The sequence below is a fragment of the Aphidius gifuensis genome, linkage group LG6, assembly GCF_014905175.1.
Source record: "Aphidius gifuensis isolate YNYX2018 linkage group LG6, ASM1490517v1, whole genome shotgun sequence".
Lineage (NCBI taxonomy): Eukaryota > Metazoa > Arthropoda > Insecta > Hymenoptera > Braconidae > Aphidius > Aphidius gifuensis.
The window spans coordinates 14,565,144-14,590,594 of record NC_057793.1 but is presented as its reverse complement, the minus strand read 5'-3'; the positions used below and the strand labels follow the sequence as shown (position 1 = coordinate 14,590,594).

General features: G+C 32.9%; 2 pseudogenes; both read right to left on the bottom strand.

Moving 5' to 3' along the window:
* Positions 1 to 1,815: 1,815 nt before the first annotated feature.
* Positions 1,816 to 23,174, bottom strand: LOC122859555 (annotated as a pseudogene).
* Positions 22,624 to 24,521, bottom strand: LOC122859878 (annotated as a pseudogene).
* Positions 24,522 to 25,451: the final 930 nt, after the last annotated feature.

The following is a 25,451-nucleotide window of genomic DNA, read 5'->3' as shown; positions in this document are numbered from 1 at the left end:
ATAAGTTATGTAGATATAGTCATTTTTATTCGTACATAATTAATATTAAACTGAATTGTTATCGTTGCTCTAGTGGTTTTTTTTTCGTTTTGAATTTTCTTAAATTCATTTTCATGGAAAATCTCAAAATTTTAAACTACAATTTACGAATATAGGTAATGTATCGATTAAATAAGCTCTCCCTATGAAAAAATAACCGAAAAGAAAATGTTTTCCATACTATCATTATCTTCAAATTGTATTGTGTTAAAATTCAAATTTCCATTAGAAAAAATTCTTTACCAATTTATATAATAAAAATTAAAAAAAAAAAGTATTGAATATTGCAAAGGAGTATTCAAGTTTTTTCTTCAATACACGAAACACGGACTCATTTCAGAATTTTTTTTTCATACTGAAAATTTATAGTACACCATCAATTTTGCAAAAAAATATGTATTTACATGACTAATGATCCATATTATTTGTATCCAACTGGGTCTATACAACTATAGCAGGTATCACTTATTGACGATTTTGAGTAATATACACAATATTATACTTTCCGATTCTTCCTACAAACGAATCATTTGACTGACGTCTGTTGATAATATAGAATCTATAACTTTTCATGTGTGAGTGTGTGACGTCACCACTATTTCTTCTACCACGGCGATAGCTACCGTGAATTTAGATGCATATTATTTAAATTAATAAATTCAAATTAGTATTGCAAGATGAATTTTTATAATTAACATTTTAGTATGATAACGTATGATAATGTTTTTAAATTTAAAATAAGGTGATTTATGCCTAAGCTAATTTGAAATAAAAAATTTTATGTTTCTATAGGAGCATTTATTGGAAAGAATAATTGATTAGCAGGATAATCGAAAAATAAATGTAATAATTATATACTGAAGAGTGAATTATGCATTAAACATTCTATCAAATAATTTACAAATAATAAATCGTTGTTGTTGTTGTATTTATTATATTTTTACAATGGTTTCGTATTTTATTTGTTATTTTAAGTGACTTATTTAACAAAAGTAACTCAAGTCCCTTGTGTTATTTGTCATTACATACAAATAATAATATCCAAGTATTTAATTTAATAAGTTTCATGTAATTATTATTTAAAATTTTGTTTATATCTTGAATTTTTATTCAAATTGTGACTTTGTGATGAATTTGGTGAATCATTTTAAATCTTCACATATCTATTTCTGATGTTGATGATTGTATTATTGCTTCTTTACCACCAAGTTCTTGAAGTTCAGCAATACGTCCAGTCATTTTATCAATATCAGTATCGGCTTTATTTTCACTTGCTGACATACTACTTTGTGGTGTATCTCTAAATGACGTATCCTCAACCATATTTACACTTTGATTATCCAATGATTCATTGTGTAGCATCAAAAGTTCATCAATATCTGATGAATCTGTTTGATTTGTGTCAGAGATTCTTCCTCTTGATACTTTGTATCTTGCCAACTAAATAACAAAAACAACGATAATAATAATAATAATTTTAACAAAGTAAGATAAAGATAACATTAACATATTAATAACAGAAACTTGTTAATTTTATTTCAAGTGTACTCATTTAAAATGATTTTATATTTAACTCGAACTTATTTTTTGAAATTTAAACAATAAATTACATGTGCTGCTTGGAATTAGCAAATTAATAGCACAGTATATTATTATTGTTAAGATTTTATAAATTAATTGATAATAATAAACATAATAAAATGAAAAAAAAAATATCTTAATAAATTAATTATTTACCATTTCTCTGCCGGCATCGAAAGAAGCTTTTTTTTTTTTTATCTTTTTCTCATCACTGTCCATGGAGTTTTATTAATAAATACATACGACATATTAATAATTTTTCAACTTTTAATAAATCCACATCAGTTACACCAAGGCATGATGTACGATTTGACACAAATGCAACATAATTTGCTGGTGACCAATTGTTACAACATTTACCATCATCATTATTATGTTGATTTAATTTTATTTCACAATTTAATGTAAAATATTTATTTTTTCGTAACATTGCATCAATATGACACTGTGCTAATACATCCTCTAATGACCATAAATTTTTATCATCATTATCTGTACCAATGACAACTCTTTACATAATTACTATTTGGTGAATTACAAAAATATACATCATCAAGAAGATTTGTTTTATGCTCATTTATATTTACGATTGTATTTTTGTTATTTAATTTTATCAACTCTTCCCATTGATCATTATTTTTTTTTGATAATGTATTTTTACCAAATTTATTTATCAACTCATCGACAAATTTATCTTTCAACTTTTTGAGGCATCTAAAATATTTAAATTTATTAATAACAATTTGACGTTATTTATTATTAAAACAAGGTCAAACATTTGTAATTAGTATTTAATTTTACTACCTTCGATAAATTGTATTTGTTCGAAATTTAGCAATGTCTAAACTAGGAGCATGAGGTCGATGAATAATAAAAGCATCTGGCAAGACAATATACCTGTCAAATAAATATTTAATATAAAATAAAATTAAACAAATTTTATAAATACATAATTAATGTTTCAAAAACAAAAAAAACTTACTTATATCCAAGATCAGTCAAGTGAGTTATAAATGAAACTTTGTTCTATCCGAAACCAATAAATCTTTGATTAAATTTTGGTGCTGTTTTAGATACAACAACGTAAGGCTCCCAAGTGACTTCATAAGGCACAACTGCCGTCTTCTAATTGCTGTAATTCGTTGCAGTATGACCTCATTCAAAAAAATATAAATGAGTTCGATAAACAATCGATGAGCCCATTGTAAATTTTGTACAATCATCAAATTTATTTGTCTGATAAGAAAAAAATATAACAATGAAATTCTTTTAAATTAATTCCTATAGATAGATTTCGTTTTTTTAAATTTAATTATTTTTTTTCATATCATTTTACTCACATTGTTGTCAACTTTTATTTCAGAACATTGAAATAATTGTCGTCGTAACAAGTTACCATCCATTTCAAGAAAAACTTTGTGCATTCTATTAAAATCAATTGCATGCTTATTTTGTACTTCCTGTTTACGAGGTAAATTCCAATGTAATATCTAAAATAAAAACAATTGTTAATGAAATTTCAATTTTAATTTATTGTATTAGTACTTTGTGATACAAGTGCTTAAAATAGGACTTAGTCAAACGCGGTGAGTGATACCCGAGACAGAGTGGAAACATAAGCAAAAGGCGCCCCGACCCCCCCAGAATAAAAAAAAGAAAAAAAGCGAAAAGAAAATCAAAATGATAAAAAAAAAAAAATAATAATTTGATGAAGTAAAATTTTTTTCAACCTAAAAAAAAATGACTACAAACAAAATCAATTTTGTTCATTGGATCAAAATTTAATCTCATATTATTATAATAGCACCAAAATATTTTTTTATTTATTTATTTTATACTCATCAAAATCATCAAACAATTAAATCTAAATTACAACCTATTATAAAACCAGTTTTTTTTTTTTTTAATTTTTTTTTTATAAAGTAAAAACACACAAAATATTCTTTAAATTTAAAGTAATTTTTCAAATATTAATATGGCACTCTCAATTATTTTTTTTAAATCAAAAATCTAGTTACTTTAACAATAATATGGCTGAAAATCAAGTTAAACTATATTATAACGATATTGCAATACTATTGCAAAATATTTTTTTATTTTCAAGTCATCCAAAACATGAAAATTTTAGAATTGACTTGATATAAATGTAAATATTTTTTTAAAGATAACATTGCTGTAGTTGCACTAACAATATATTTTTCTATATATTTTTTATCAGTCAAGTATCGTAATTGTTGGATACTTTTTATCCCTGCACCAGCAGAGTTTTTTTAAATCATTAAAAAAATCAAACTTTTTAATTAACTACTTAAATAATAATATTTTTATAACACCAGCAAGTCATCTACTTTTTTTTTTATCAAAAATATCAAGTTCAGTTGTTGAATGATAAATTTGTGCAGTTATGTAAATGGTATATAACTGTGACATTGTTTCTCTTGCTTTTATTATTGTTTGATTTAACACTATTTGGTTCTGGTGTTTCTTCATCAGCTGATTGTGAATTTATTGTATTAATTTCATCTTGTTGTTTTGATGTAGATGCACCATAATTGGTAATATTATTATAATCAATTGCTCCAGAACCAGTGTTTGCAATGCTGTTGATATTTTCACGATTTTCTCGGTGTACTTTTTTAACACATGGTGTTTCAAATGAGCTACTTCTTTTTTTATTCAAATTAATATTACCAGTGATCATTTTACCAGCTTTTAATTTTTGTGGAATTGAGTCTTCCACATATCCCATTGCTACACTGTCAGATTTCCATTTGAACTGTCTTTTCAGCATTGAAATGTCAGCTCCAGCATCAGCATAAAGTGTAGCACCAGTTCGTCGAAACGAATGCCCAGTATAACGACCTGGATCTTTAAGTTTTAAATAACTTGCTATTAAATGTGGCATTTTACCAAACGTATTTATACCAATATTTTGGTTTGCACATTTCCCTTTGTTATATTTTAAAAAAAGACGTTCACTTGTTGCATTATCAGGTCTTAATTCCAGGTATTTATCAACATAATTCACAAACTCATCATGTATTGTGAATAATTGAGGAGCTTTGTTTTTTTTTTTAACGATGTTGACCACTATTATACCTCCTTCTTTTTTAATGTCAGATACTTTTAATTCTGTCAGCTCTGCTCTTCTTAATCCACCACAAATGCCAAATATCATGGCAACCTGGAATTAATTAATATGTAAATTACAATTATTTATCTACCTTTTTTTGTCATAATCTATTTTTTTTTTTTTAAAAAATTGGTGAACTTACTTTCATTGCTAGGTATTCACTATCTGGTGCTGACAGTAAAAATTTTTCAATATCCGGTGCAGAAAATTGTTTAGATTTTTTAACTCGTAGATCAGTTGTTGACTTCTTTAAAAACATTTTCAATAAATTATATGATGATATGTCAATACCATCATATGTTTGTATTGTGGATCTTAACATGGAATATTTACTCCACAAGCTTGATGATGCAAATGATGCTTTTAATTCTTTGAAATAAATTAATAAATAATTTTCATTTATTTTACCATTTTTTTGTTTATTTTTCCATGATAAAAATTTCTTATATTCAACATCATATTTTTCTCTTGAAATTGTTGGTAATAATTCAATTTTAATCATTTCAACTTCATCCATTATTTCTTGTGGTGTACTGTCATCATTATCATCATCTTCTTGAATATTATCAAGTGTTCTTTGTGAACTGTCATTACTATCATCACCATCTTCTTGAACATTATCAAGTGTTCTTTGTGATACACTGTTTATTTTACCACTTATTTCATCAACACATTTGTTTACATCACAACTTTTTTTAATTTTTTTTTGTATATCATTTCCACTTGTGTTTGTGTCATCACTACTATATTCACTACTTTCTTCAATTATATGATTCATTTTAATTAATACAGCTATATTTTATTATCAGTATCAATTTTTTTTTTATAAACAACATCAACAAGTTGCAACAGGTCCAAGCATGTCAAATATTACGTAAACTGATACACACACACTAACACACACACAAAATGCAGTCAGATGAAATAGAATAGTTGAAGTTGTATCACATCAGATGGAGCAACCTCATAATTCTAATTATTTTACAAGAAAAACTAACTCTAGTGATTAAAAATACCTAGGAAAGCAACTTAGTAGCCTAAATAAAACAACTTAGCAGCCTAAATAAAGCAACTTAGTAGCCTGGGGACATTATGAGTGCGTGTTAGCCGAAAGATGGGGTAAAGTATCACTTTGTGAACGCAAACGCGTGGAATAAAGTAGGGTAAAATATGCCTCAGTGAAGAAAATTAATTTTATTTTATTTGTCTTTTTTACTTTAATTTGTTTTGAATTTTTGTAGCAAGTTTCACTTTGTGTATGATCACTCAATTGTACATTCCAAACACAATCCAAAGTAACAACAATATCACTATGTTTTTTAATAACTGAATTCATAATATCTTGATCAGCTAATACTGTTTCATGAACTTCCATTAATACTTGTTTTGTTATTCGTGTCCAAATTTTATTAAAATTAAATTCTCGCAATTTTTTGAGATTCATCAACATAACACCAGTATTAAAACCACGTCCAATTGCGAGCCAAATTGATTGTCCATATGATAATTTTTTAATATACCAATTGCTTTGATTTTCTACTAATCCAAGCATATTATTATTTTTAAAATTATCAAATTCATCCTAGAGTAATGATATATCAGCGAGAACAGTTATGTCTGTGTCAAGTGCCAATACTTTATCCTGGCTCAATAGATCCGGAAATATTAATTTTAATAATCCATAAACACCAGAATAATGCTTGTTTGGTATCCATATCTCAGCTGAATGTAGTGATACTTTAACTTTCAAATAATAAAATTAGATTAAAAAAATTTTAATTGCATTAATAATTCAATCATACTAATTTTTACAAATATAGAATAAATTATTTTCAAATTGATGATAATTATAATTCTAATGTAATAAATGAATTTAAAATTTAAAAGTTAATTTTATTAACTTTATTTTTAAAATTAAATAAAAATTTGAACTTTTGTTCGACTAAAATTTACGAAATTTATCACAATTTCGTTTTTCATTATTGAAATAGTATTTTATAAAATTTTAATTGCATTAAGTATCAATACTTTAACTAACTTTATGAATTTAATGTAATTATTTGTCAATCATCAGGTCACATGTCAATTATATAATTTAAATATATACATACCTTCTGGTAAATTCTAGGTATCGAATAATGTTTTTAATGTTCTCAGTGATATTTCATCGACAAGTAGCTGAAAATGAATTGGTTTTGATTTATAAAATATTATTAAATTAAATCAATTATATAATTTAAATATATACATACCTTCTGGTAAATTCTAGGTATCGAATAATGTTTTTAATGTTCTCAGTGATATTTCATCGACAAGTAGCTGAAAATGAATTGGTTTTGATTTATAAAATATTATTGATTTGACAACTGTCACCAACCATGGCAATATGAACGACATCACATTTTTTCTACAAATAAAATTTCATTATAATATTACTCCAAGTATCTAAAATAAAAATCAAAATTTAATACTTACATTATATTGACTATTGACAAGTTGATCTTTGGCTTGATGTATACCATCAACAAATACATTTGGTATACTTAATGTTTCTTTGGATAATTTTAATTCAGCCTCTCTTGCTGATAAATAAAACTGCTTTTAAATTAATAAAATTAAACATATTATAATTGAAAATTGAAAACTTACCATTAATAATTTTATATAAATAAAAATCACATAATAATAGTGAAATTATTAATAAATATTTCATCCATAATCGAGACATTGTAATACGCCATACAAGTCTATTGATTTTGGTAGTAAATGACATACCATTCCAGTGAGCATCTTTAAATATTAAAATCAATTGATAATTAATCGTTGTGTTATTAATACATTTATTAATTTAGGTATAAATAATTTTATAGTAATACTTACAATGTTCATTTATTGTATTGTGTTGTTTATCTCCAGTGTCAGTATGTCAACAAAACAAAATATCTCTATAAATCAACAAGTTTCATTGTTAAACTGTATCATTATATTATTTATACAATGGCAATCTTATTATGATAAATAATAGTTGTTAAAAAATATATCTTTGTTAATAATATTAATTGTATAAACACTGAATTTAACCCAATTTAACCATAACCTCAAGCAGTCACCAGTTACCAGTCACCACCTAGACCAACTTGGTTTAACTTATTAAATTATGTCTCTCTCTTTTTCTCAATATTATGATAATAATTTACATCAACTATTTTTCTTATCATTTATAAGACAATTATTTATATATCAATTTTCAATTTTTATACATGCCCATTTCTGATTATCAACACAATATATCAGCTGTTCGGATATATCGCCGAGTATGATCAAGTATGATGCAATTAGTGTTAGGAGTTGTAACGTGACATTACCTTCTCACTCAATTTTAAAATTTTGCTCGGGACGCGGATCAACTAATGTTACAGACAAAATAGGGGGGACGGAAAATTTTATTCTACGACGCTAAAATTTACCTAAAAACGTCACTAAAACTAACCAAATAACCAAATATCCAAATAGCCAAATAACCAAATACTAAATACCAAATACCAAATACCAAATACCAAATAGCCAAATAATCACAGAAATCACAAAAATCACAGAAATCACGAAAATCCAATAATCCAATGAGTCCAATGATGCTGATCCGTTCCTGAAAATATAATTCTAAAATTAAGTTGGGGGGTTTGCCTGGGTCGCTCAGTATGCTGGTTCGTGGAGAGAGGGCCGGGTAAAGAATGTTAAAATTAAGTCACTGAAAAGATAGAATCAAGGGTAGCACAATAAATTAATTAACAAACGATAATTATGGCACACAAACAACAAGATTATTTATTATAAAGACAATTTAAGTATCAAAAATTATTACTATTCGTAAATTACGTTTTATCAAAATTATTAATTAATATTAAGTTGAACACAAATATAAGATAATGAGACCCGACTTCAAGTCATGGTCTTAACAAGAAAAATAACGTATAAAAAGAATAATTAACTGACAAAAAAAAACGAAGCAAGGCTGACCAACTATACATGAGATAAAGGGGGACTTTTTAGGAGAGGATGACTCCTGCTCCTAAGTTTTAGGTATGGATGGCTCCGATACCTGGGTGGGGATAAGACTATTCGAGGATCTGGGATGGCTCCTCAAGAAACTCGAACTTAATAGTCGGGAGGCAAAAACCGAAGTGTCCTATTCAGCTGGATCACCAGTTTAAATAGGAGAGAAATTTTCCCTTTCCCCAACAACATTCCCCTTCTTATTTGGCCAGCCCCACCCGATAACATAATAATAATAAAATGAAATAATAATAATATATAAATTTAAGGTGGGCGAGTACAACTCGTCACAACATCCACCCTAATTTCTCCTTTTTTTTTTTTTTTTTTTCTCCCTCGTGACGTCTATCAGTCTTACATTTTTTTTTTTTTTTTCTTGTTTTACATTATTATTATCAATTATTTGTACTTTTATTCATACGTGGTCCAACCACGTATCTCCTTATCACAATACTTGACTAAACAAACAAAAAAAATAAAAAAGGTATATGAACAATGATACCCTCAGTGACGACGCAATTTACATTTGGGATCACGACATGGAGCGAGGTCATTGGGTCCAGGACCTGGGTACCTTGGATCCCTCCAAAAACAATCGAAATCCCTGCATTTGGGTTCGTATGCCCTTGGATTTCCAGATCGTTCGGCTGGGCGCCGTGATCCTGAACGGTAACCCCGCTTTGACCCTCTTTGTGCGTTTGAGGGCAGCAACGACTTGGCTACAAAAGGGTTGAGTAAGATTGGTGGTAGTTTTAGGCTCATTAGAGCTGGGATTGCAGGGGGAGTGGGGCTTGGTGATGTTTTATCGGAAAAGACCGAATGAGCGTCCACACCTGAGTCGACTGAACGGGGTGAGCCTATTTCATCAATAAGCTCAAGTGGACGGTCGGGGCAATTGTTGCGAAGGTGGCTACGGCCGTGACACAGGCTGCAACGGATGCGAGTCCTCTTGGTTTTGATGGGGGAAGGGGGTTTTGCTTTGGGAATCGCACCAGAAGGGTGACTAACAGCACTACCGGCTCCCGGAGAGCCATCACCAGCGGATGAGCTCGCAGCTGGTGACTGCTCCACAATGAGAGCAGGAGCACTATTATGAGGTTCTGGGGATTTTTCTGGGGAACTTACTGGGGATGACTCCACACAGTAAGGGGTTTGGATTCCACGGTCGTCCTCGAGATTCCGGTCCAAATACAATCCGGGATCACTGAGTTGGCGGGCGGCCGCAGAATCAAGGGGCTTATCAAAATTTCCAAAAGTGAAATGATAGTTGTCACCTGGTCGTGGGTCCAGTGAATCAAATTTCAAGGTAGATGTTTGGTCAGCGGATGGCTCCGAGCTTACCATCTCCTTGAAATCCTTTCCGAATAAGACGCCGAGGTCGAGGCAGTCAGCGTCTGGTGAGCTGTGGGGGATTGGCTGAAGGCCTGCAGGGGATGACTCCACAACTGCTTTGGGAAGGGGTGGATTAGTGGGCCACATCAATTCGTCATTGCTGTGCTCAAACGCAATATTCCCTACCTCTTCGTCACTTAAGCTAAACTCAGATTCGCTCACGTCACTGAGGATACCAGCTCCGCTGTCAGCAAGCTTTGCCAGATCTTTGCCAGCAACTGGCCGACGTGGTGAGATGGTAGGTGTTGTGACGGTATTTCCAACAGCTGATGTGAATGTCTCGTGCAGCATTGATTCCTCTGCGGATGACGTCATTGGTGGTGTGGTCTCAACTGTGGCGAGTAATAATGGGTCCATATCTCCCAATTCAGCTTGTTCCATCTAAATTCCATCAACAGTAGAGATTAGTAATTTGCATAATTAAGTTTTATGGGTCACCCGGGATGTCTCCTACTGGGTTTCCCGAAACAGGGTATAGCATGGTTAATTACTAGGTGTGGGTGGACTTTTAACTACTTTCTGATCCAATGCTTTAACCCAAGGCTTCAAGTCTGATATGGATATTTCACCTCGGATGACTCCGGAAAAATCGGAAACCTCATAACGGGTGGCCGAGAATTTTCGGGTGATTATAAAGGGGCCTTCAAACGGCTTTTCTAAGCCGGCTGAATAAAATTTGGGGCCGTTAGACAAGGGATGGGTTCGTTTGAGCACCAATTCTCCAACGTCAAATTCGACTTTGCGGCGGTGGGTATTATATTGGGTGGACTGTTTCAGTTCAGCCTCACCTCGGGCATAGATTAGGGCTTGGCGTAGGACGTTGAGTCTTTTCATTCTCTTATTCCATTCGGTCATGGGGATGGGGGTGACAAGCAGGTCTTCATCGATTTCATTACGAAGGGTGTGGGGCTGACGAGGTTCGCGCCCAGTGTTGGCAAATGAAGGGGTGGATAAAAGGGAGTCATGGTAAGCTGTGTTATAAGCAAACCTAAACTCGGGCAAATAATGATCCCAGTCACGGTGGTTGCCATCAAGAAATGCGCGAAGCATAGTCTTGAGGCTGCGGTTTACCCGTTCCACCGGATCTGCTTGGGGGTGATATGGGGGAGTATTTTGTAATTTGATACCGGCCCAGATAGCCAAGGATTTAATCTCCTTATTGGCAAACTCTGTGCCGTTATCAGTGATTAAAGTCCGGGGAGTACCATGGCGAAATAAAATGAGGTCCTCGAGTTTTTCGCGGATAACCTTTCCCGTGGCTTGACGGAGGGGGGCCAGTTCTATGAACTTGGTCATTTGGTCCTGCATGACCAGAAGATACGCATAGCCAGCTCGAGAACGGGGAAGGGGACCAACAATATCGGCAGCTACGATTGCCCATGGCTCTTGTACAACGCGAGTGCCCATTAAACCGCGTGGTTTGCCTTGGTCAAACTTAGTCCTCTGACAAATCTCGCAACGGGCTACTATTGACGCTACTTCACGGAACATATTAGGCCAATAGTACAAAGTAGAGACTTTACGATAAGTTTTATCAATGCCCATGTGGCCCATATGGGGGGGTTCATGACATTCCAACACGACTCGTTCGCGAAAATGACGAGGCATTACCAATTTCCAGGCCGTCAGGTCGGGAATCTCGACTGAAATATAGGACAAGGGTCTATGAAAATATAGTTGGCCACCAATGATCTGCCAGTCAGGATAACTGTCTGGGGATGACTCCACCTTGCGATACCTTTGGCAGTACCATCTATCGTCAACATCAGTCAAGTTTTGGGCTTCAATTTGTTGGTCGGGGATCCGTGAAAGGGCATCCGGGACATGATGGAGGGCTCCCTTACGGTGAATTATCTCGAAGTCGTATTGCATTAATTCTAATGCCCAGCGGGACAATCGACCGGTGGGGTTACGCAAGTTGTTAAGCCAACGAAGACTACTGTGGTCTGTAATAACGGTGAATTTGTAACCCTCTAAATAACACCGAAATTTACGTATAGCCCAAATCATAGCTAAACATTCCTGCTCGGTAACAGAGTAACGCGTTTCGGTCTCGGACATCATACGGCTAGCATACGCGATTACCTTTTCGACCTTATTGAATTCTTGGGTTAGCACTGCTCCGAGTCCAACACTGCTTGCATCTGTTTGAAGGGTAAAGGGGAGGGTAAAATCTGGGCATGCGAGAGTTGGGGCTGTGGTCAATTTAATTTTCAGGGCGCGGAAACTATTGATTTGGGGCTCTTTCCATTCCCATTCAACATCTTTCTTGGTTAAACGGGTAAGGGGCTCGGCCAAGGTCGCGAATTCCGGGATAAACCTTCGGTACCAGGAAGCCATTCCTAAGAAACAACGAAGTTCGCGGATGTTTTTCGGGGCTGGATAGTTTACCACAGGGGAAGTTTTGTCCGGGTCGACCATGAGTCCGTCGCGATTTACCACAAAGCCCAGGTACTTAACCTGTGCGCAGCAAAAATGGCTTTTCTCGCGGTTAATGGCAAGATTAGCACTGCGCAAATCAGTTAGCACCTTTTTTAAATATGACAGATGTTCCGCGAATGTTTGTGTCACTATGATTATATCATCCAAGTAAACAAAAACCTTGGGATAATATTTGTGACCTATCAATTTATCGACGAGCCGCTGTATCGTTGCAGGACTATTGGACAATCCGAAAGGCATGCGCAGGAAATGGTAAAGGCCGTAGCCAGGAACGACAAAAGCGGTTATCTCTCGCGATTCGGGTGTTAGGGCAATTTGAAAGAAAGCTTGTGATAAATCGATGGTGGTGATAAAATGGGCTTGACGCAGCTCGTCCAAGATGGAAGACATATCGGGGATTGGATATGCATCTTTCTTCGTCACCGCGTTTACCTTACGAAAATCAATACAAAACCGATAGTTACCTTTCCCTTTTGGAACTAGAACAACAGGGCTCGCCCATTCACTCTGTGAAGCTGCAATTATTCCAGTTCTCAACATTTGGTCTACTTTTTCTTTCATAACTCCACACATTGCTGGGTTAGCACGATAAGGCTTTTGTCTAATGGGGGGGCTTTCACCTACGTCAATGTGATGTTGTGTGAGGTGGGTTATAGGGAATTTATCGTCTTCAATTAGAACGGGGGGTAATTCTTTGGCTAAGAACTGTTCCAATTGAAGCTCTTCGTGGGGGGTAAGGGTACTGAGACCGTTCATTTGTACGACCTGAGCTACCTTATCAACGGGCACAAACAAGAACTTTCGCTCCGGATTGTCATGATAATACCATGATCGGTCGCTGAAGTCAATGACCATACCGGCGGCTTGTAGAAAGTCTAACCCTAGGATAAAATCCTCGGATAGGGTGGGTAAAATCAATGCGTCCATAGGGGTGGATTTACCTTCAACTTCAACTTGGATTGTAACCGCAGTATTAATTGTTTCAAGATGACCTGATGCAGTCATAACGTGTCGCGGGAGTACATCACGTTGTTTGAAACCGGACTGAATGAGGAGTTGGGACGTTTCGAGCCCAGTAAAGGTTCGGTTAGCTCCTGAGTCAACCAAGGCTCGAATTATTACCGGTCCAACTATTATATTAAGATGGAAGGCACGAAGTCTGGGGATCGGGGCTGGTGGAGCTGCCAACGTCTCGGCTGGAGTTTCTACCGAGCCAGACGGTTTAAGCACTAACTTCACCAACTCCTTGGGTAATAAATCGGGTTCAATCATGTCAACTATCCGTGGGACCTGGGTAGCCTCGACTGGTTTCAATGGTGGGTTGTTAATCGGCGAAATTGAAACGGGAGCTGCATGTGCCGAAGTTATGCTCTCCCGCTGTCGTTTCCCGGATTGCAAAATGGACACGTAACCAACGTGACATCCGGTCGACGGCAGCGATAACAAAATCTTCTTCGGGGTTCCTGACAATCCCTAAAAATATGACCGGGTTGCTTACAATTCCAACATTCCACTAAATTAGAAGGCTGGAAGTTGGGTACAGCTGAAGGACTGGGACCTGGTTCAGGGAAATCCGCGATTGGGGTGGCAAACGTGACGTTGCGGGTCTTGGGCCAGGTGACCTCTCTCTTTTTCTGGAGTAAATCACCCAGGGTGGACAGTAATTCGTCCTCCATCAATAAACCATGTTCCTCGCTTCCCTGTAGGGATGGCTCCTCTTCTACCAAAGAGCGAAGAACACCTTGACGTGGAACAGGGTTAGGGTGTGACCGGAATGTTGGGCAAGCAAAACTGGGACACAACGACTGCTCAGGTCGAGGTGGTAATCGGCGTTGTTGGGCAGATTGCGTAATCTTCTCTTGGCGCAACGCTTCCAATTCTACCTCCCACATTGTTGGGAAGTCTCGGGGTGAAATTTGGCGTTGGAAAATGGGCAACATATTGCGGACGGTGTAGTGGACGCGCTCTGATTCAGACCAGGGTGGATCTGTTCTTTGAAATAGACCACGCATACACGATATAAAGCTTCGAACTAACTCGTTTGGGCCTTGAACGCGTTTATCGATCTCTTCGCGTAATGCTCGTTGGTAATCGGGGTCGGAAAAACTGGCGCGAAACGCTGCCTTCGCGGCTAACCAAGAATCAAACTCAGCTTCATGCGTCATGTACCAAGTTAGGGCGGGGCCTTTCATACAGAAGGACAAAGTCTGCAGCAGTTCACGGTCACTTGCGCCTGTGCACAACCTTGCTTGTTCCACTCGATATAAAAATTCTTCTACATCTTCGCCTGGATGGCCGGAATAAGTCAGCCTCCAGCTTCCCAAAATACGTAATAAATTGGGCATGCTGTGGTTATGAGCACTGCTTTCGGAAATCCGAAAATCTTCAACCGAGGGCGTAAGTACGCGTTTAGGTACCGGATAACGGGGTTCATTACGCGTGGGTGGATTGAGGTTTGATCCTCCTTGAGGTGGATTAACACGGGTGGATGAGGCAGGCTCATTGTTTGGGTCGTCATCGTCTAGACCGGCGTAACGAGTACGTAATATATTATTAAAACGTTCAGTCACGCATAAGCGGCAGTCACTACGGTAACCACTGCCGGCGTGAAGCTCGTGATTGCTCGCGGGGTTGGGGGTTAGTGCAAATGGCTCAATGTTCTTGTGGGTGGCCAAATACCTAGACCCAATTGTGCTGCAAAAAACAGCAGGGTCTTTGGTAACTGTCTTTGGGGGTGGTCTAGCAGCAGTCTTTTTAGGGGGTTCATTAATATCGACTAATGGGGGCGAAACTGGGTCAGTTCCTTGGGCTGCGTTCTGAACAGGTGGGGTAGGAACACGGCCCTCACCAGGTGGTCTGGATGTAGCTCCGAGATCCTCTGGCGAAGCGCCTGTGACGAAAATATTGACGGGGGGGTCCGCGGTTATTTTCTTGCGATTGCGGGTGTTTCTCTTAGGAGGAAAGTCTCCTTCACTAGTTGAATCCGCTGGGGTTTCATCAACTTCAAGTTGATCTGGTTGGGCTTTGGGTTTCCGCCCACGACGCTTGGGTATAGTACCCGATGGTCCAGGTGGTGAGGATGTCTCCTCATCACCCATAATATCACCGTAGGGATCGTGTGTGGCAACGTAAAATTAGGGCAAATTTAAATTGACGCAGGTAATATTATAAATAATGGAGGGGGCAACTACAAATTAACACAATTAAAATAAACAACAACTCAGAAATTAAATTGTAACTAAATAAATCTTCTAAAGTAATAAACTGCACATATAATATTTTGAACTTATATCCTTGACCTTACAGGTTCGCGCGCGATTAACTACTGACTAGTCGGACGCCCTGCGTCAGCTTATATAGTGGTTAGCGAGCAGCTCTAAGGGTGGGGGAAACTCTGGCCAAAAGTGGGGATAGCCTCTCACTTCTCATCGGGAGAAGAGGGGAAACGTTAGGAGGGGATGACTCCCACTCCTTCCAACAAGGTCCTTCTTACTCTCCATACTCAATTAATTCTAAATAAAAATAAATAAAAGTTAATATCGTATGATGGGAATAAGAATTGTACTTTTCCGGAGGGCTGACTAATTATTACAGCAGAAATTAATCTACTATAACATAATTAATCTGGAATAATTGGGATTTATATTTTTCTCCGGTGGGCCGACTAATTATTACAATGAAAATTAATTTATTATAACACAATTAGTCAGATAAAAAAATGGGGATTATTTATTTTTCCGGAGGGCCGACTAATTATTACAACAAAATTTAATTTATCGTAACATAATTAGTCCTGGGATTAAGGGGAATTTTATTTATCCGGAGGGCTGACTAATTATTACAATAAAATTTAATTTATCGCAACATAATTAGTCTAGTATAAATGGGAATTATTTATTTTTCCGGAGGGCCGACTAATTATTACAGCAGAAATTAATCTACTATAACATAATTAATCTGGAATAATTGGGATTTATATTTTTCTCCGGTGGGCCGACTAATTATTACAATAAAAATTAATCTATTATAACACAATTAGTCAAATAAAAAAAAATGGGGATTATTTATTTTTCCGGAGGGCCGACTAATTATTACAGCAGAAATCAATCTACTATAACATAATTAATCTGGAATAAATGGGATTTATATTTTTCTCCGGTGGGCCGACTAATTATTACAATAAAAATTAATTTATTATAACATAATTAGTCAAATATAAATGGGGATTATTTATTTTTCCGGAGGGCCGACTAATTATTACAATAAAAATTAATTTATTATAACATAATTAGTCAAATTTTAAATGGGAATTATATTTCTCCGGAGGGCCGACTAATTATTACAACAAAATTTAATTTATTATAACATAATTAGTCAATTTTAAATGGGAATTATATTTCTCCGGAGGGCTGACTAATCATTACAGCAGAAATTAATCTACTATAACATAATTAATCTGGAATAAATGGGATTTATATTTTTCTCCGGTGGGCCGACTAATTATTACAATAAAAATTAATTTATTATAACATAATTAGTCAAATAAAAATGGGGATTATATTTCTCCGGAGGGCCGACTAATTATTATAATAAAAATTAATTTATTATAACATAATTAGTCAATTTTAAATGGGAATTATATTTCTCCGGAGGGCTGACTAATTATTACAGCAGAAATTAATCTACTATAACATAATTAGTCAAATTTTAAATGGGAATTATATTTCTCCGGAGGGCCGACTAATTACAACAAAATTTAATTTATTATAACATAATTAGTCAATTTTAAATGGGAATTATATTTCTCCGGAGGGCTGACTAATTATTACAGCAGAAATTAATCTACTATAACATAATTAATCTGGAATAAATGGGATTTATATTTTTCTCCGGTGGGCCGACTAATTATTACAATAAAAATTAATTTATTATAACACAATTAGTCAGATAAAAAAATGGGGATTATTTATTTTTCCGGAGGGCCGACTAATTATTACAACAAAATTTAATTTATCGTAACATAATTAGTCCTGGGATTAAGGGGAATTTTATTTATCCGGAGGGCTGACTAATTATTACAATAAAATTTAATTTATCGTAACATAATTAGTCTAGTATAAATGGGAATTATTTATTTTTCCGGAGGGCCGACTAATTATTACAGCAGAAATTAATCTACTATAACATAATTAATCTGGAATAATTGGGATTTATATTTTTCTCCGGTGGGCCGACTAATTATTACAATAAAAATTAATTTATTATAACATAATTAGTCAAATAAAAATGGGGATTATTTATTTTTCCGGAGGGCCGACTAATTATTACAGCAGAAATTAATCTACTATAACATAATTAATCTGGAATAAATGGGATTTATATTTTTCTCCGGTGGGCCGACTAATTATTACAATAAAAATTAATTTATTATAACATAATTAGTCAAATAAAAATGGGGATTATTTATTTTTCCGGAGGGCCGACTAATTATTACAATAAAATTTAATTTATTATAACATAATTAGTCAATTTTAAATGGGAATTATATTTTTCCGGAGGGCTGACTAATTATTACAGCAGAAATTAATCTACTATAACATAATTAATCTGGAATAAATGGGATTTATATTTTTCTCCGGTGGGCCGACTAATTATTACAATAAAAATTAATTTATTATAACATAATTAGTCAAATAAAAATGGGGATTATTTATTTTTCCGGAGGGCCGACTAATTATTACAATAAAAATTAATTTATTATACCATAATTAGTCAATTTTAAATGGGAATTATATTTCTCCGGAGGGCTGACTAATTATTACAGCAGAAATTAATCTACTATAACATAATTAATCTGGAATAAATGGGATTTATATTTTTCTCCGGTGGGCCGACTAATTATTACAATAAAAATTAATTTATTATAACATAATTAGTCAAATAAAAATGGGGATTATTTATTTTTCCGGAGGGCCGACTAATTATTACAATAAAATTTAATTTATTATAACATAATTAGTCAATTTTAAATGGGAATTATATTTTTCCGGAGGGCTGACTAATTATTACAGCAGAAATTAATCTACTATAACATAATTAATCTGGAATAAATGGGATTTATATTTTTCTCCGGTGGGCCGACTAATTATTACAATAAAAATTAATTTATTATAACATAATTAGTCAAATAAAAATGGGGATTATTTATTTTTCCGGAGGGCCGACTAATTATTACAATAAAAATTAATTTATTATACCATAATTAGTCAATTTTAAATGGGAATTATATTTCTCCGGAGGGCTGACTAATTATTACAGCAGAAATTAATCTACTATAACATAATTAATCTGGAATAAATGGGATTTATATTTTTCTCCGGTGGGCCGACTAATTATTACAATAAAAATTAATTTATTATAACATAATTAGTCAATTTTAAATGGGAATTATATTTCTCCGGAGGGCCGACTAATTATTACAACAAAATTTAATTTATTATAACATAATTAATCTGGAATAAATGGGATTCGTAACTATGGTTCCGGGATGACTCGCCGATGAACATAGTTTTTTTTTTTTTTTTTTATATTTTTATATCAATATTAATAGATATATATATTTTTTTTTTTTTTCAGGGGAAAATCGTAACTAAAATAACGGGTCAATAGTGGGGGGGTTGTCTATACACATTTAATTTTATAGTGGGGATTTTGGTATAACAGTAAATGAGTGGGGGCGTGCGCGATATATTATTTTTTTTTTTTTTATTTATTTTATAACGGGGCATGCCAATGAATTTTATAGTAATGGGGGGGGGGTATTTGTATAGGGTTACGAGTTTACGAGATTTGGGGGGGGGATATATGTGGCAGGAACTATAAACTTTTTTTTTTCTTCTTTTCTTTTTTTTTGTTTGTGTAGTAAAATTAATTAAATCTGGTAATCTTACCTTATTACGGTGACAATAAGAATGCACCAAAATATAATGCGTCGTAATCCTAATGTCTTTTCCTTCCACCAGTTTATTTTCCTTCACGAAAATCCCCTTGTCCCGGTACCCGATATAGCCTCTTGGATATCCCTTCGGTGTCTCCAATCCTCCCATAACCCAATAACCCTCACTGAATCCTTTCTCTCTCTCTCTCTTTTTTTTTTTCCACTAATTTACAAAGCACACTGAATACACTCTTTTTTTTTATACACACTCAACCTACGTCCAACTACAATCCTTTCCTTCTATCCGTCACACGCAAACTTTTTTTTTTTATATATACACACAACCTACGTCCAACTACAATCCTTTCCTTCTATCCGTCACACGCAAACTTTTTTTTTTATATATACACACAACCTACGTCCAACTACAATCCTTTCCTTCTATCCGTCACACGCAAACTTTTTTTTTTTATATATACACACAACCTACGTCCAACTACAATCCTTTCCTTCTATCCGTCACACGCAAACTTTTTTTTTATATATACACACAACCTACGTCCAACTACAATCCTTTCTTCCTATCCGTCACACACAAAATACGCACACTTTTTTTTTTTATATACACACAACCTACGTCCAACTACAATCCTTTCTTCCTATCCGTCACACACAAAATACGCACACTTTTTTTTTTTATATTGCTTTATCTTTTATTTTATGTTAATTATTTAGTCTTAGTTAGTTTTTTTTTTTTCTTTGTTTATCGGGCGACCCTCGACGCGATGTTCCCTGTGCGATGTATCACTGGTTGTGCCGGTTGGGACACGAAAATCGCACAGTGAAGCGTCGTCGGTTGTCGCACTTTTTTTCCTTACACACAGCACACAACCCAACCACACAGCATACGCACCGACCACACAACTTATATCCTTCCTTACTATCCTTCCTATCCACAAAACTAACTGTTGTTTTTTTTCAATTCACGCCTACACACACAACTCAAAATCTCTTTTTTTTTTTTCTTCTTTCTTCTTTCCTATTAACACTAATCACCGCTACACACAATTATTATTATTTTTTTTTTTTTTCTCACTTAATCTTTTTCTTCTTTCTTCATTCCTATTTTTATTTATTTTTTTTTTTTTTTTTTTTGTGTTAATTATTATTAAATTATATATTTTTTTTTTTTTTTTTTTGTGTATTATCTGCGGGCAACTCGCGACGCGATATCCCTCGTGCGATGTTCCAACAGGTTGTGCCGGTTGGGGCACAAAAATCGCACGACGAAGCGTCGTCGGTTGTCGCGCAAGCGCGGTCAACTCGACGGCCATTGTCTTGAATACCGGCGAAGCTTGAGGGTGGGAAATTTTAAATTTTAGAATGGGGTTTTGTAGTTTTTTTTTTCCTAAATTTCGGGGGGGGATTTGTGGGTTTAAAACAAAGTCTAATTTTATTTTACTTTTATTTTTTTTTTTTTTTTTATTATTATTATTTATTCTTTATATATATTTTTTTTTCTTTTAAAGGGTTTACTTTTTTTTTTTTGTTATAATTTCTTTTTAATTTTAGGTTTTTTTTTTTTTCAAAAATTTTTTTTTTATTTTATCAATTTATCAGGGGGGGGGGTAGACGCGGGTTGTAGTTATTCTAATATACATGTAAAAAAAAAGGGTGGGAAGTAGGAACCTGAATTTTGTCATTCAGGTCCCTGTTTGGGCGCCATTTTGTAACGTGACATTACCTTCTCACTCAATTTTAAAATTTTGCTCGGGACGCGGATCAACTAATGTTACAGACAAAATAGGGGGGACGGAAAATTTTATTCTACGACGCTAAAATTTACCTAAAAACGTCACTAAAACAAACCAAATAACCAAATATCCAAATAGCCAAATAACCAAATACTAAATACCAAATACCAAATACCAAATACCAAATAGCCAAATAATCACAGAAATCACAAAAATCACAGAAATCACGAAAATCCAATAATCCAATGAGTCCAATGATGCTGATCCGTTCCTGAAAATATAATTCTAAAATTAAGTTGGGGGGTTTGCCTGGGTCGCTCAGTATGCTGGTTCGTGGAGAGAGGGCCGGGTAAAGAATGTTAAAATTAAGTCACTGAAAAGATAGAATCAAGGGTAGCACAATAAATTAATTAACAAACGATAATTATGGCACACAAACAACAAGATTATTTATTATAAAGTTAATTTAAGTATCAAAAATTATTACTATTCGTAAATTACGTTTTATCAAAATTATTAATTAATATTAAGTTGAACACAAATATAAGATAATGAGACCCGACTTCAAGTCATGGTCTTAACAAGAAAAATAACGTATAAAAAGAATAATTAACTGACAAAAAAAAACGAAGCAAGGCTGACCAACTATACATGAGATAAAGGGGGACTTTTTAGGAGAGGATGACTCCTGCTCCTAAGTTTTAGGTATGGATGGCTCCGATACCTGGGTGGGGATAAGACTATTCGAGGATCTGGGATGGCTCCTCAAGAAACTCGAACTTAATAGTCGGGAGGCAAAAACCGAAGTGTCCTATTCAGCTGGATCACCAGTTTAAATAGGAGAGAAATTTTCCCTTTCCCCAACAACATTCCCCTTCTTATTTGGCCAGCCCCACCCGATAACATAATAATAATAAAATGAAATAATAATAATATATAAATTTAAGGTGGGCGAGTACAACTCGTCACAGAGTATTCTTCCAACCTAGAAAAATATAATCTCGGTGTTGAAAATGTATGTTTAAACCAGATAATAAATGCTCCAAAAAATATTATTAATAACAATAACCCAATACTCGAAAAATATTAATTAATTAATAAATTAGCAACAAATAAATTGGTGTAGAAATTTTTTTTTATTTAAAGAAATTTGTACAAAGTATTTTTCACATAATTCTCAATTAATTTTTGATATTTTTATATTACAACAAAAGCATTCACTTGAACAAACAACAAATGACTAAATAATAATGCTAAAAAGAATTTATATAACAAAATAAAACAAACTTAAATGAAGTAGATAATTAAATAACTAAATACTATCGTCTTTGATTATTATGAACATATTTTGATGATGAACTATTTGATTGTAATTTAGCTAGTGGTGGCATTAGATCAGAATCATCAACAAATCTTTTTTTAAGTATAAAATCAAGTAAAAATTCAGTTGTAATTAGATCTCTAATAGTTTCACAAACAGACTTTGCTGTTTCATATGAATTTGGAAATGATTTATCAGTTCTTTCACGCATAAATACCCATTGTCCATTTTTATATTTACATTCAATAATTTTATTATCAAGTTCTTTAATTGTTTTATTAATTTTAATTTGTGCAAATGGTATTGATTGTGAACCAACAAATAATTGTCCAATTTTTTTATTAACAATACCGAGACCACTTTCCCCAACAATTTTAAGTTTAAAGTCAACTGAATTTAATGATGGTGGTTTCCATTTTAATACTTTATCTGATTGTCCTGGACGATATGGTTCTTTTGATGGTTGAAATATAAGACCATCTGGTTCATGTCCTAATTGTTGTGAAAATTTATTACTTAATAAACGATCAGCTTGCATAACTGACCAGAATTCTTTTAAACGTATTGAAAATGGTTCTTCTTCTCTTATTAATTTACGTTCACTTATTGCTCTATGACGACCAGCCATAACTTTATATTTTATTATATCATAACGATCAGGATAAAAGGCTAATTGTGAAACATCTATTTTGTCATACATAATTATATCATAAGCCAGATAACGAGGATATTTTTTACCACCAACACGATCAATTACCATTTCCTAATTAACAAAAAGAAAAAAACCATATTTATATTTACTTTGTTTATCATATGAATAAAATTTTAAATTATTTATAATTACCCCATCAAGAAGTGTATCATTAAGTAATCTATGTGTTTCTTTGTAATGTGGAAATTTAATAACATCTATTTTAAAAACACTATTGTCACGATCAATAAAAAATAATTTACCATTTGCTTGTATCAACAGCATATATCTGTAAATAAATATAAAAGTTATTAATAAAAATAACTTATCATTTGTTTTTAAAATTAATTTACCTTGTTCCATCAGCTTTCCATGATACTCTGTAAGGTTTTTCATTTAGCAATTTTATATTATTAAGTCCCATTGATACTGGTTGTGAGCCTGGAAATCCAGATTTTGTCCATTTACATATATCTTGTACTCTTTTTTGTACATGTGATAATTTTGATCTATCTGATAATGGTGATACACCAGAAACACCATTTATAAATACTGGATTTTTATGTTTAAATTCAGTTTTACGACGTTTTGCTGGTGGTAGATTACTACCGCCACCACCACCACCACCATTACATCCATTATTATCATCACAATCGTCATTGTCATTATTTATTCCATTGTCATCATCGTCATTATTATCATATTCAAAACACCAATCTGGTCTTGATGGGAGAGGTGGTGGTGTTGCACCTTCTCCATAACGTTAATATAATTCTTCAATATAGTCATTTTTATAAATACCTGGTGGTCTTGCTATTGAAAATTTTGCCATTACAATATCAAGACTATTATATTACGTTTTCTTTTTTTTTTTTTTTTTGTTTTTTTCTTCTTTTAATCTTTTTCCTTGATTTATCAGATGATAATTTTTCTTCAACTGATGGCAACATCCATTTGTCATCACCTCTTTGTCTACATCTTTCAGCTTTAGCTTCTTTTATTTTATATTTTTCTTCAGCCTAAAACATCATAAAAAAATTACTTATTAATAGCAACAAAAAAAAATTTATATTTTTACTTAACAATCTTACCTCAGCTAATATTTTTTCACGAGCTCTTTTGAGATTTTCACGTTCAGCATCTTTAACTCTTGAGCTGACAAATTCAATTAATGACATTTTGCTTTTTTTTAATTAAATAAATTATCAACTAGTTAAACTTTTCAGAATTTTATCTGTAAAAATCAGAAATATTTTGATGTTTGTCAACTAATTTTCAGGTTATGTTGATGAATCACAGGTAAAAAATTTAAAAAACCTTTTTTCTTATTTTGCAATTGATCATAATTATTAATATACTTTTTAACATAATAAAATGATAATTATTCAATAATTAATAATACCTCAATGACATGTGTTAACTAATATTCAAATTAACTGTAAAATTTTAATTAAAACAGCTCTGACAGTTGATTAGAAAAAATGGCTGCACACTGTTTTTTTTTTCCATTAGATTAGAATATCTATTTTAAAAAATGACATTACAATTCTAATGTAAATTAATAACTCCTCAATGAAATCCTCAAATTAATAATTAAAAAAAAAATTATTTTATTTGTTGACATAATGTCAAAATGCATCAATTAGAATTGTGTCAAATACAGTGTCATATCATAACCCTGATACTGATTTGACATATGATCCATCTTTGTTTACATTTCCATAAAAATAAAATTATATTACTATTTTAATAAATATAAATATAAAGTTCAATAAAGTGATAGAAAATTATTCCTAAATAATAGAAAAAAAAATATATATATAAATAAATTTTAAATTATTGTAAATGAATGAGTTGATATAAAAAAAATAAAAAGATGAATAAATATTTAATGCTAGTCTAGAGTACAAAAAACAAAAAGATCAATATAAAAATTGAATAATATAATTCAGCAAGTGTTATTAATTATATTTTGTTAAATAATAATCATATAACTTAATGACTTATGAGTTAATTTAAAAATGCCATAAAAATTTAATGATGAAAGAAAAAATAAAGATGAAAATAAAATAATACAGTAGGCATTTATCATTACAAAAACATGAATT